Raw genomic sequence first — 13551 nt, 5'->3', positions numbered from 1 at the left:
TATTACTATTACTATTACTATTACTATTACTATTATTATTATTATTGTTATTAATATTGCCACTAGTATCACCGTTATATACCTGACGACAACGATTGGCTATTTGCTTTCGATATTTACGAAGGTAAGCGTAGCAGGTAGGTATTTATACGAAATTCGATTCGCGTATCAACGAAGTTATGTGAATATGTTTGTATATGTATGAGGAATAGAATAAGGGGGAGGAGGAGGAGGGAAGGGGGGGGGAGGAGAGTATCTGTTAGTATGTTCCATTCGAAAGGAAAGATATCGTGGAATGTTGCAGAGGAGAAACTCGATAGAATTCTTAAGAGTTCAACCTGTCTCTCTCTTCCACATGTAAGGGACTATATGCATGATTCTCCTACGACGTGATCTTGATAACGTAAAAGAGGGAGAGAGATAAAGAGAGAGAAGGAGGAGAGAGATAGAGAGAGAGAGAGATAGATCGCGTAATCGTACGGTAATAAAATATTCGTTGCGAGGCAATGACGAGCGTTTGCTTCTGATGAAATCTTCTCGAGTTCATCGTGTCAGTTCTACATACTAGAGATAAGAAAAAAGAAACAAAAAAACGTAATAAAAATATAAATGGACGAGAAAAAAAACGTAATAAAAATATAAATGGACGAGAAAATAAAAGAACAAGAAAAAAAAAAAAAATAATAAGAAGTATATCTACGTAATTTTGCTGTTGAATGTAACTGTACGAGAATTGGCTTGGTATTAGAAACAGATGGTTGTTGACTAGTTTACTGTTATATGAAAAATAAATATAAGGTAAATACGTTTGTCGTTAAATGTTACTTTTTGAGAGGAGATAACTCTCGTAATGCTGAAAATTAATTATAAGGAAATAGTTAGTTAAATTAATTTCTATGTAAATAATAATAATAATAAGAAGAAGAAGAAAAAGAAGAAGAAGAAAAAGGAAAAAATAGTAATAGAGAAAATGAAGTGGTGATAAATAAAATAAAATTGCGTTAAGTATCAACGTTATTTGTTAAATGCAACAATTTCAAAAGTTAGCTCGGAGCTAATATCGAATTAAATAGATAATTGCCTCGCTAACTTCTATATAAAGAATAACGAGAAATAAAAAAAGAAATAAAAAAGAAGGTAAGTATCAACATTATTTGTTAAATGTAACAGTTCGAGAGTTAGCTCGGAGCTAGCACCGAACTAGATTGTTAACTAGCTTGTTAGCTAGCTTGCTTGATAACTTAGGGCGTATCTCATGTGTGTACATATGCGTATATTAGAGTCATGCCTACGTAAGAAAAACACATAGCAAAGAGACCATGAAATTCCGACACGTGCAAAGTTTCAAGGCTGAGATATGACTCTTCACCAACTCTTCCAAATTCTCCGAACAGAAACAGACAGAGAAAAAGAGAGAGAGAGAGAGAGAGAGAGAGAGAGTCAGAGAGAGAGAAAGAGAGAGAGAAAAAGAAAGAAGAAATCATCGAGTTTATACGAGACGATATAACGTCGTTGAGAAAAAACAAATGTTAAACTTTTAGGAGAACACGGTAAGTATTCGAGTACAATACACACATATGCACAAACCTACTTACACGAGTACGTGACCGTCCTATTAAATCCGAAGCCATCACGGAAAAGTGACCACTAACGTTCTTCCCCTCCCCCCCGGAACCATTTTGATTCGTTCCAACATTGTTATCTGCAACAATGAATCTAAACTTTGAAGAGATCCTACCAACAGATATGCAAAAGTCTACCCGTCAAATTAAAAATATTCACTGCTTCCTTTAAACACAAAAGTTTATAATATTACACTGTTGTTTTCCGAGAGTTTTTACGAGACAATATATATTTGCTGTAAAATAATATACGAAAGAAAAACTTTGCTGGGATCATTCACAATGGCAAATATAAAAGAAAATTTATGTTGAGAAAAGATATTAAATAAAAATAAAATTTCAAGTAGATCTCACAGAGAGGACTGGGACGATCAATCTTTACGATAGAATTTTCTTAAATTAAATTTCCGTACGTTTTTATGTGTATTATGTTACAATGTTAGCATAAGAGCCAAGAGAAACGAGCCAATAATTTCATTTTATTTTAAATAAATGTCAACAAAATATTCCAATCATTTGAAGACAAACATTCAAGATAATATTTTAAAATACATATATATACATGTATATAGAAAAATAAAATTAAAAGTAGATCAGATTTATCTATATAATACAATTTTCTTCTAGTTAAAATTATATACGTATATGTGAGCGTATGTGTGCGTGTGTATTTTCACAATGTAATCCAAGAGAAAAACCACACAAATAATAATTTAATTTTATATTTATTTTTAAAAAAAGAAAAATATATATATATAAAATTAGAAATGATTAAAAGTAGATCAGAATTTTCTATACGATGTGATTTTGTGTAAGTAAACTTTAGCCTCCGTATGTGCATGTGTGTGTGTGTGTTTATCGGGCGCGCGCGCGCGCATCGACCGCATGACGTCAGTGCGCGTCTGGAAACAGCTGACCGCATTCCAGGATAATTGTTTTGCATAATCGTGGCTGGAAGCGGAGAGAGAACCGAGTTCTACCAACGACCCTCCTTCGCTTTTTCGTTTATCCGCTTTCGAAAACTGCGCGTTAGCGAAGGTTGAAAGAGAAAGACGAACAGGAAACAAAAAAAGAAAGAGAAAAAAAAACAGCGATAAAGATGGAACGAGACAGACAGAGAGAGAGAGAGTGGGGGGGGGAGGTTAAGAAACATGAATGAGAAGATCGAATTCGATTCTCGAACTTGGTTTTTATCTACGAGCCCAAGAATTTGATCGTCTCGAAAACATTTCTTTCGAGACATCGTTGGAAATATTTTCCACGAATTACACGTTCAACGTCTCCCGTGTATTTTTGTTTTATCGTAGAATAAAAAAAACAAAACTGTGTTAGAGTGGATAATTCGAAAAGAAAAAAAAAGAAAAAAATAACAAAAAATGTTTAGGTCGAGGGTGATTGGATCGAGTTAGACGGTCCTGAGCTCGCTCGTCAATAGTTTCGCGGCCGGCGCGTTGGCTTTTAAAGTTTAAAGAGCCAACTACGGACGACGGTGGTGGCGGCGACGGTGGCGGTGGCGATGATGGTGGCGGCGGCAACGTCTAGGTATGCCAGTGATTCTCAAACTGTGGCATCTTTTTATATCGGTACCATTAGATTTTTTTTTTTTTATATTTTGCAAATATTTTTTCCCTCCATAAAACAATTTTCTAACTTATTGTTTACTTTAACGCTATAATAATTATTATTACTAATACGTTATATAAAGATCTATAAAAGGATATTAAATTAAAAGAAAATAGATATAAATATATTGTAGTTTGCGAGAAATTGAAAATGATAATATTGAATAATTCGTTAAATTAAATAACCGAAATAATAATAATTATTAATATACATTTTAAAATAATTAATAATTAACGAATATATTTATAATTTTTTGTTGTTATTGCAATAGGTACAAAACTTCTCAATCCATTCACGTATTTATTAAAATATTTTAACTATGTCAATTAATTTCTTTTCATTTCTCGTTATAGATAAATAATATTTATTTGTTAAATTATAACAAAAATTGTAGAAGAAAATAAAAATAAACAAATATTCTAAGAAGTTCGTGTAGAAATCAGCGAAGAGATAAGAGGATACAAAGAAGAAGTTTGAAAAAATGAGAAGATGGTAGGAAGAAGGGGAGAAAAGGAAGGAAGGAAGAAAGAAAGGAGAAAAAGTAAATCAAGAACGAAGAACTCCAGAGTTGGCGATGAAATATCTCGTTGGAGAACGAGGCTAAGGAATGCCTCTCGGTAGGAGGAGCCACACACGAGGATATTTGCACCATATAAGGCCCTGTTTAGCGGCATCTCTCCACGTCTCACCCAACCCCCCCTACACCCCACGTGTGTCCCACATTATTATTTCCGGCCAGAATCTCCGCGAACCCGTATCCACCTTACCACGGGGGCGCCTTCGTCAATTTTTCATTCCTCGTTCTTAGTCGTGCACAACCAAAACGAGTATCGCGATGAGATATTCACGAAGAAAATACAAAACGTACGAAAAGGAATTTCAAATAATTTTAATCTCATTGATAACGGGTATGTTCATTGACAAAAAATTATCTTAATTTAATTTACATTGATAAATGATAAGTATGAATAATAAATAAGAAAATATATGTGTGTGTGTGTGATGTGTGTTTCGAATTACTGATATTCAGTTTTTCAAGAGAAATATATTTGAATATTACAACATTTACTAATATCAATTTTTACTTTAAAAAAATAAAAATGTATGAGGCAATTGAAGTACTTTCGAAACAATTTATCATACATCTTAAAATATTGGTTTCCTCTTTTACGATTTAATTATTACTAACAATTCCATATTTTTATGAATATCTGATACAACGTATTATACGAACCAAATTGTATGCAATGCGATGTTTTTTGTTATAACCGAAAACATTTGTTTTATCGTAGATTTTGGTGAATTTGTTGAAAAGAGAATATTATGAATAGTTTTTATTTGTATTAGTCGTCTTTGGTAACCAAGAATGAGACGGCCCTGAGCGCCGTTTTGCAATCCCGGCGGTACGTGTCACAGAATGGTGCGTCGCGCATAGTTGTCGCGTGACGTTGGCAGAGAAACAACGCCACCCGACACGCTCTTGCGATCGGATGACCCTATCGATGTTACATGTACATAAAAAAAAGAGAAAGAGAGAGAGAGAGAGAATAAAAAAATATTGGTAATTATGATAATGGACTAATTGTAAATTATAAATTGTTTTCAAAATTAATTTCATAATTTTTATTTTATATTCTGTGAATATTATTTATATTTCTAAATGAAATCATTAATACTAAACGCACCACCGCGTCCTGTAATTTGTAATAAGTAACAAAAAAATATTTTTTTCACTATCCAATTGGCTAAAATCTTATTCTACATTAAAACATATGTTTTATTGTTAAAGCGGTCATTTGATTGATCACGATAGGAATAGGTATACATGAAGTGTCGATATGGTTTAATGTTAAATTAATTAATATAATGTGTGACCATAATTAGATCGAATCAATCGAATTTCTTCTCAATTGTATCTTTGTCAATTAAAATTAAAACTTCAAACCTACGCGAAATTTTTTGGCTATCGGTGTTTCCTAAAGTTAGAAAATTTATTAATGGAATAGTTAAATGACTCAATACGATGTAATATGATCATTCTAAAAATGATCATAAGTTTTCTAATTCGAGCAAAGATTTACGGGAAATATTATATTAACCGATCGAATGAAAAAGATTGAAAATGAGATAAATCCTTTTTTTAATTACACGGGAATGTTTGTTAATTGTGTTAACAATGTGCCCTATGATTGTCTTGTAAAATAAATCGTAAGTTTGATGACGTAATGATCGGTAGAATTTTACTTTTAGTTAGATCCGTTCTACTTTTGAGCTCCTTTCGTTATTGCTTTGTTGAGAAATTTGAAAACACTATCGTGATACCATTTTGGACTTCAATCCTAAATTATCTACAATTAAACGAAAAGATTAGTCTAATTTTGAATGTATTACATATATATGAATGAATATATCTGTATATTAATATGTATAGCTTGATATAAAACCCACACGTTTATCTCGAAAGATATGAGACCATGCAAGTAGCAAATGACTAAGGGATTGTATCACGAAAATGAGATAATCACGGACTTGACTTGAATGAAATAAGAATTTTAAGAAAGATATCAAAAGAAGAATGGTCTTGTATTTTGATTATCGAATAACTTTTTGATAACTCGTGAAAAAAAAAAAGTGTCTAGATATTTCTTTCATAAAAACTTTCGTAATAATAAATTTGTATTATAAGATATACATAATATACGAGATGAATCTAATAAATTCTCTTACCTAAAAGTACAAGTATACACAATATTTGTATAAAACTAATTATATAAGATTGATAATAACACAAATAAAATATTTAATAATAAATATCTTTTAAAATGCATACGAGAGAAAAGACTAAAATATTATTATTGACACTCTAACAAACTGATTAATATATTTTTTTATTGTCACACATACAAAATATGATTTAAAGTCAACACAGATTTCTCTGGTATCTCGAAATATATAAAAGAAGAAACAGAAAATAATAAATACGTAAAAAAGCAACATTTTCTATCCTCTCTATCTCTTTTTTTTATCATAAAAATATCATTAAAAAAAAATCATAAAAATACTCGCACAACCGATCCAAACTATTAATTATTTCTTGTTTGTCGTATTAAAAATGACTCAAAGCTAAAATTCATTAATAAAATTATCGATATCACAAGATTATAAAAATATAAAGATAGAAACTCTTTAGGACTACAAATCAGTATTCTCTCTCTCTCTCTCTCTCTCTCTCTTTCTTCTAGATTTTTCTTTATCGCGAACATACTCGCGTATGCAGCACAGTTCGCGCGTGTGCCTTGGAAAGGAGCAGAGCTAAATCGTGTTGTACAGCAAGCGCAGTAGACCGTTCCGTCTCGTCGTGGCTCAGACCTTAATGACGTCATTATCTCTAATTAGAATTCCCATAGTGTGGCATCAGCCGGTAGATAGGAAGGTAGGTAGGTAGGAAGGTAGGTAGGTAGGTAGGTAGGTAGGTAGCACGCCTTCTTTGCTAGTAAGACTTACACCCCCCTACTTCCTCTTCCCCCTTATCCCCCCCTCTTATTCTTCTTCATCATCCTCTTTACCCTTGCTCCGTTACACCTGGCAGGCTTAACACCTTAAAAAAAGGGATGCCTGCTGGTGCATCCTCTTTTCTCTTTCTCTCTCTCTCTCTCTCTCTCGTTTTCTTTCTAACACGAACGTTTAGTCACGAGAATAGCAACGAACGTGTTAAGAATACACCAAGTTAATATTCCTCCTTTTGTTTTATGTTCATTTTTGAAATACCTACTATCTATGAATTATTATTCAAACGTTAGTGACTATTGATGAATTTATATTTAAAATAAGCCAATGTAATTAATTTCAAATTAGATATTAATATTCGAATATTTCAATCACGTTTCTAAATATACGATATTTGATTTTAATTAATGTGAATTAGATTGCGTGGTATATATTAGTAGTTATTATTTATTTATATTAGTCACGTATTATTAGCGCGCGCGCGAGTTTAAAATAGAGTTTCACATTTAAATAGAATATATAAATATTCTTAGACGATAATGTCATTAGTTTCGTGATACTGTTTTATATAATTCTCTCAACGTACTTGAGAATCATTTTTCGAAATATTTCTTAATTTGTTTTTTTCTCTTTTTTTTTTTCTTCTTCTTTTTTCTTCTAATAATCTAACGATGATATTTATATACGTATAATGCATTTATGAATCTTTATTTTTCAAGAAACGAGATTCCATAGGAAAAAACTCTATTTCTCAATGCACTTTGATGTCCGTGATTTATTAGATTGTATTAACGACGCTTCTTCGAGGAATTCGTTTTAATGTATTTATTTATATATGTGTGTATATTGGGTATGTATATGTATTTTATTACGTTCGTAGGGAACATCATACATATCGAAGTTGTATCAATGAGTGTTACAAAATTGCAAGAATAAATGCAACACTATCGAATAAAACAGTTTATTCTTTTGTTCATTTATCTCTTGTGTTGCTCGTCGCATACGCATACGCACACGCACGCACGCACACGTGCACACATTAATGACACGTAATAATACTAAACCGAACTGCATAAAATATAAAGACGATAAAAAAAGCTAAAGAGATGTTTCCTCACAATATGCGATAACACAACGCACGGCGTTCTATCGAACAAAATTGCAACGAAACGTGCATTAGAATTTCTAGAAAAAGAAGAAAAAAAAAAAAAAATAAAAATTAAAAGAAAAAGATAAAGGAAATAGCAAGCAAAAAATAAAGAATATATATATATATATATATATAGCGAGAAGAATAAAAAAAATAAAAAGAAAATAAAACAAATGTGTGGTCTTCGATAAGAGTAGGACGTCATTCGCGTGCGCATATTTTCATGCACGTTGAATAACACTCGCATAACAGAGCCTTTAACGAATGACACAACTCGAGTCACGAACCGCCCAATACTAACACACAAATACACACTCATCATATTTATCGTTATACTCACGAATAATACAAATGCACTTTGGTATTGTGTCGTCGTCATTGTTGCAACGTTGATGGTCTTTCGCGACCGCTCTTTTCGTTTCTCTTTTTTTGTGCAACAATATATTCAAATAGAGTATAAGAGAGAAAAAAAGAGAGAGAGAAAAAGAAGAAGAAAAGAATAAGAAAAAGAATGATAAAGAGAGAGAGAAAAAAATAAAGAATGTATAAATGCATATATACATATGTGTGTACATATATACGTAAATTCTTATATATATATATATAAATGTATACAAATATTTGTATGTATTTATATATGTGTGTAAATGTATGGATTAGATTCGAGTCATATATGATAGAAGTAAAGTAGTGTATGTGTCATTTCCTCCCACCCTTCTTCTCATCCATCATCACCCTTTACCGCACCCTCTTCTTCCTCCTATTCCTGTCTCTCTCTATCTCTCTATTTTTCTCTTTCTTTCTCTGTCCCACTCTCTTCCTCTTTGTCGTATTTCCTCTCTGCTACTCCGCTACAGAGACTCTCGTTTCGATCCTGCAATCGTGACGTCAGAACGGATACCTGTTGCATGCGACGTGTTACGTGAAGAACACGTGCGTGTATGTGTGTTCTACGTTTTACGTGTATACATTGGGAGGAGTTGAAAAAGGATAGATAGATAGAAAGAGAGAGAGAGAGAGAGAGAGAGAGAAGGATAGAATGATTGTACGTTCTTTACTATGTGTGAGTGAGAAAGAGATGAAGAGATGACATTTAAACGTCACGTGTACGAATTAAATACTGCGAATTCTCTCTCTTCGGACTCATTTTCATTGTCAGATTTTAAACAAACGAGAATTAAAATGGTGGTAATATGTTTTTCTGCATTTTTTTTTTTTGGTTTATTTTTTTATTGTTAAATATTTAAAAATAGAATTAACAAACAAACAAAAAAAGAAAAAAAGACATTGCAATGTTTCATTTTGATCTTTTTTCCTATTTTTCCATCAAGATATGGTTACATGTCATTCATATAAATTAAATGAATGAAATTAATTAAAAAAGAAAAAAAAAAAAAAAGAAACTGATTTCAATCTCGATGATTATAACATAATCACGCTATTTCCTAATAAATTAATGAATGAAACAAAAGAAATACAACTGTCAATGAAATTCCAGTCTAATTTAACTATACTGACTTGTCGCGTTGTTTCTTATTCTCATATTAATAGATTTTTAACGATTAAAACAACAATTACACATTGTTACGTACAATCATCACACGCTGCGACGAGTTTGTGAACGTAATATTAAAAAAAGGGTTTGGTTGAAGGATCGAATGGGGTTGTAGGAAATAAAAAAGAAGAGAAGAGAAGAAAAAAACAAAGAGAGAGAGAGAGAGAGAGAGAGAGAGAGAGAGAGTGTTTCCCCATCTCGTGAAAATTCTTTCATCTTGTTTGAAATTTCGTGATAGACCGTAAGAGAGTGGCAAGCTTTTCGAAAGTCTCATTATAATTTTAACACATGGGGAACATTTTGACAGAGATAGAATGATATATAGATGGATATACCAAAAACAAGAGAGAAAGAGAGAGAGAGAGAGAGAGAGAGAGATATGTGTGAAAATGGGGAAGGGTGACAGGGATACAACGGGGTCGGAGGGTGGGGTGGGTGGGGGTTTAGGAAACGCGATGCATTTAATGGAAGATCAAAGATACGTCTCACCCGCGAGAGATCGCGGTAACACACGCGTCAACGATTCACGCCACACGTATGATATTTTCCCCTGGAATCCTGTTACCGATTGAATCCGCGCAAATGGAAAGCAATTTTCCTGTAGGATACGTGCAATTAACGTACTAACCACCATGTCACTCTCCTGCCACTAGAATCGTTCATTGGTTTTACTCATCCCAAAATTTCATAGATATCTCTATCATTCTCTTTATGTACACAAAAACACGTGTACGTATATATGTAGATATGTAAGTATATATGTATATATGTATGAATGAACGAATGTAAGAGTTTATATACGTAAAACTTGTATTATCTTTCTAATTTATACATTGCTAAATTGATCATTTATACTGTGTTAACTCACAAATGTGAAATCTGTGAATATGTGTGTTTGTGCATATAATATGAAAAAGCTTGTATATCATCCCCTGTCTCTCTTTGATTCATACATTGAAAAATTATTCATTGGTGTTAGCCTTCAAATACTAAAATCTGTGAATATGTTTGTACATATGTGAAGCTCGTATTTTATCCATGTCTCTCTTTCTCTCTTTTTCTCTGATTCATACATTGTAAAATTATTCATTGGTGTTAACTTCCAAATACTAAAATCTGTGAACGTGTGTACGCATATGTGAAACTTGTATTCTCTCTCTCTCTCTCTCTCTCTATCTATCTCTATCTCTTTCTCTTTTACGTATTATACTAATAGAATCAATCTAATCGAACGATCTAATTAAACGAAGGATGCAACGTTCCATTCGAATACGAATTTAAATTTATTAAGATACGTGTCTCTCTCTCTCTCTCTCTCTTTCTCTTTCTCTTTTTCTTTCCGTTCGTGTCTCCCATGCATGAGACAATCAAAACGTTTTTATGCATACACATTTTCTCAAATGAAGATAGGCAAAAAAAAAAGGTAAAAAGGAGAAAGAGAAGTTCCCTTCTAGCAACGGCCATTATATTACACCGAGCTAGCTTTTCACGAAGATCGGAATCAACGAAAATAGACGAGGCTTGGAGCTGCTGCTCGTTTGGAAACGAGCCAGTGACGTGGCGTCGTTAGAAAAATTTTCTAACGCTAGACGAACGGACCTTAGAAATGGCTCTTGATGGGTCATATTTTTTCTTCTTTTTTCTTCATCGTTCGAATGATTACCATTACGAATAGAGAATTTCTTAGCGAAACGTGTTTCGTGTTTGAATTATATAAAATTGTGTGGAAGAACAATGAAATCAAAATGATTGTTTAAATAGAATAGAAAGAAAATGTCGCTGAACGTTTCGATAACGAGAAATACAAATTTATGTATATTTATATTCGAAGTTATTGTCGTCGTCGTAATTTTTTTTGTATACGATCGACGATTATTCAAAATTAATTAAAAATAATTAAACGCTTTTTTTACGTATATGTATCTACCTCTCTGTGTATAGTATTATGTGTGTTTGCGTTGATTGAAAATTGGAATCGAAGTATTTTTAAAAATATTAAATCATCGTTTTTCTCCTTAATCGATAATTATAGTTTCAAGGCGATAGATTGAACTAATAAAACATGGCACACACCGTCACATACAACACACACGAACACGATAATCTTGTTCTTTTACAGTCTTGCAATTTGGGAAAGAAATTATCGTAGCTAGAATTGATAAAAGGCAAACACAGAGTTTAAGAGACTTGTGATAACCACGAACGTAAAAAAAAAAACAGAGAAAGAAAAAAATAAAAAGAGAGAGAGAGAGAAGTGTTTCGAAGCAAAGCAGTGGTTTTCATTCTGAGCGTATAAAATTAAGCAATAAAAAAATAAAAAAAAGAACATTATCACGGTTGATTACTCAAAAAGAAAACGTGACGTCAGTAAAAGGAAAGATACATACATAAATCACGATAGTTTTTACACAGTCGTAGTTTTATTTGGGAGTATACATAGATAAAAATAAAAATAATTTGTGTGTGTGTGTGTGTGTATAACGCGCGATTGCGTATATAGTTCGTAACTAAACGCGAAAAGCTAATTTGAAACTTCGGTTCAATTTTACGCGCTTTCTTTGAAAACTAAGCAATGTAATGGCCGACATAGTAATAGATAACGTTAGGCGTGTTGTTCGACTTTTAGAAACGAACAAATCCGAATATTTTATGTTGCTTTTCAAGCTAACTCCTGTGTTTTATACGTACATATACGTACACTTATATATGTATGCACATTTATGTATATTTATGTATGTATGTTTACGTTTATATAGATGTATGTATATATATGTATGCGTGTATCTACATGTATGTATGAATGTACGTGTGTAATGTGTAGAATGACGTTCTCTATCGTATTCTCTGTACGTACTATTCTCAGTTGATCCAGTTAGTGCAGTTAGTCAACTTGATTCGAATTCCATTAAAACGTAGTAACAGAAAAGTGGTAAATGTTAACGAGCCGATAACGGTAACAAATTACCAACTACCTTTTCCTTCTCTCTCTTTCTCTCTCTTTTAACTCCGTATCTATCTGTCTCTTTAATCGAGTATTTCAAAAGCTTTCGAACAATTCAATTTTGGTCTTTGTATTCGGTGATTCGATTTCTGTCGATCTCGTACAATTAAAATACGCCATTAATTATTTCAATTGATTTATCGGTGAATGTTTAAGTTCTGACAAGATATATTTTTATACAAATCTCTATTATATTACAGTTATAAATTTAAAAGAAAAGAAAAGAAATAAATTTGGATTAGGAAAACATAAATAATTCATATCCTTCGTAAAAGATTTTCTTTCTTATTTCTGTCTTTCCCATGTAGTATTTCAAAACTATTCGAACAAGTCGATTTCGGTCTTTGGTATCGGTGATTCGATTGACATTTCTGTCGATTTTGTACAATTAAAATTAACGATTCATTGTTTAAATTGATCTCGGTGCTTCTTTTTTTTTTCTCTTTTTTTCTTTTTTTTTCTTTTTTTTAAATCCTGATACTCTCTTTTCTCGCGAACAATTTTGTTCTTTAAAACTTTTGTTCAGGGATTTTAATTTTGGAAGGAAAAAAAAAAAGAAAAAAAAGGAAAAGAAAAAAGAAATGGATGGTTTTAAGGAACCGTAGGTAATTTCTTTCTTTCGTAAAAGTCGACCTGAAAATCTCGTTTAAAACTTTAATCTCCCAGTTTATTTATAGTCTCGTAATACAGACATAAGGAAACTTGTACGAGTATTAAAGAAAAAGAAGAAGAAGAAGAAGAAGAAGAAAAAAATTAAGAAAAAGAGAAAAGGAAAAGAAAGATAGATATAGTTGTTCTATTTTTTCGTGTGTGCTAGGTAAAAAACAAATAATGTGAAAAATTCTTCGAACGATTGTCAATGAAAAAAAAAAAACAAAATGAAAAAGTAAATTAAAAGGGTTAGAAAATCTGTACGTAATCTATTCAACTAACGCACACTCTTCTCTCTTATGCACGTACAAATATGTAATAAGCACGTTTAATAAACACACAGAGAAACGAATATCATATGGTAACAACCACATATGCCTGGGTGACAAACAAGTTCCACGATAGAAGTTGGCTTGTCTCTATCAATCGAGAAAAAAAAAAA

The 13551-nt window shown here is 32.0% G+C and overlaps 1 long non-coding RNA gene across 2 annotated transcripts in view; it reads right to left on the bottom strand.

The window, feature by feature from the left end:
* Window positions 1–13551, bottom strand: part of LOC106792003 — a 35581-nt gene that overhangs the window by 21186 nt on the left and 844 nt on the right. The window lies entirely within an intron of this gene.

This window comes from Polistes canadensis, unplaced genomic scaffold (assembly GCF_001313835.1).
Source record: "Polistes canadensis isolate GaletaPanama2010 unplaced genomic scaffold, ASM131383v1 scaffold_8, whole genome shotgun sequence".
Classification (NCBI taxonomy): Eukaryota; Metazoa; Arthropoda; class Insecta; order Hymenoptera; family Vespidae; genus Polistes; species Polistes canadensis.
This window is presented reverse-complemented; position numbering and strand designations above follow the sequence as displayed.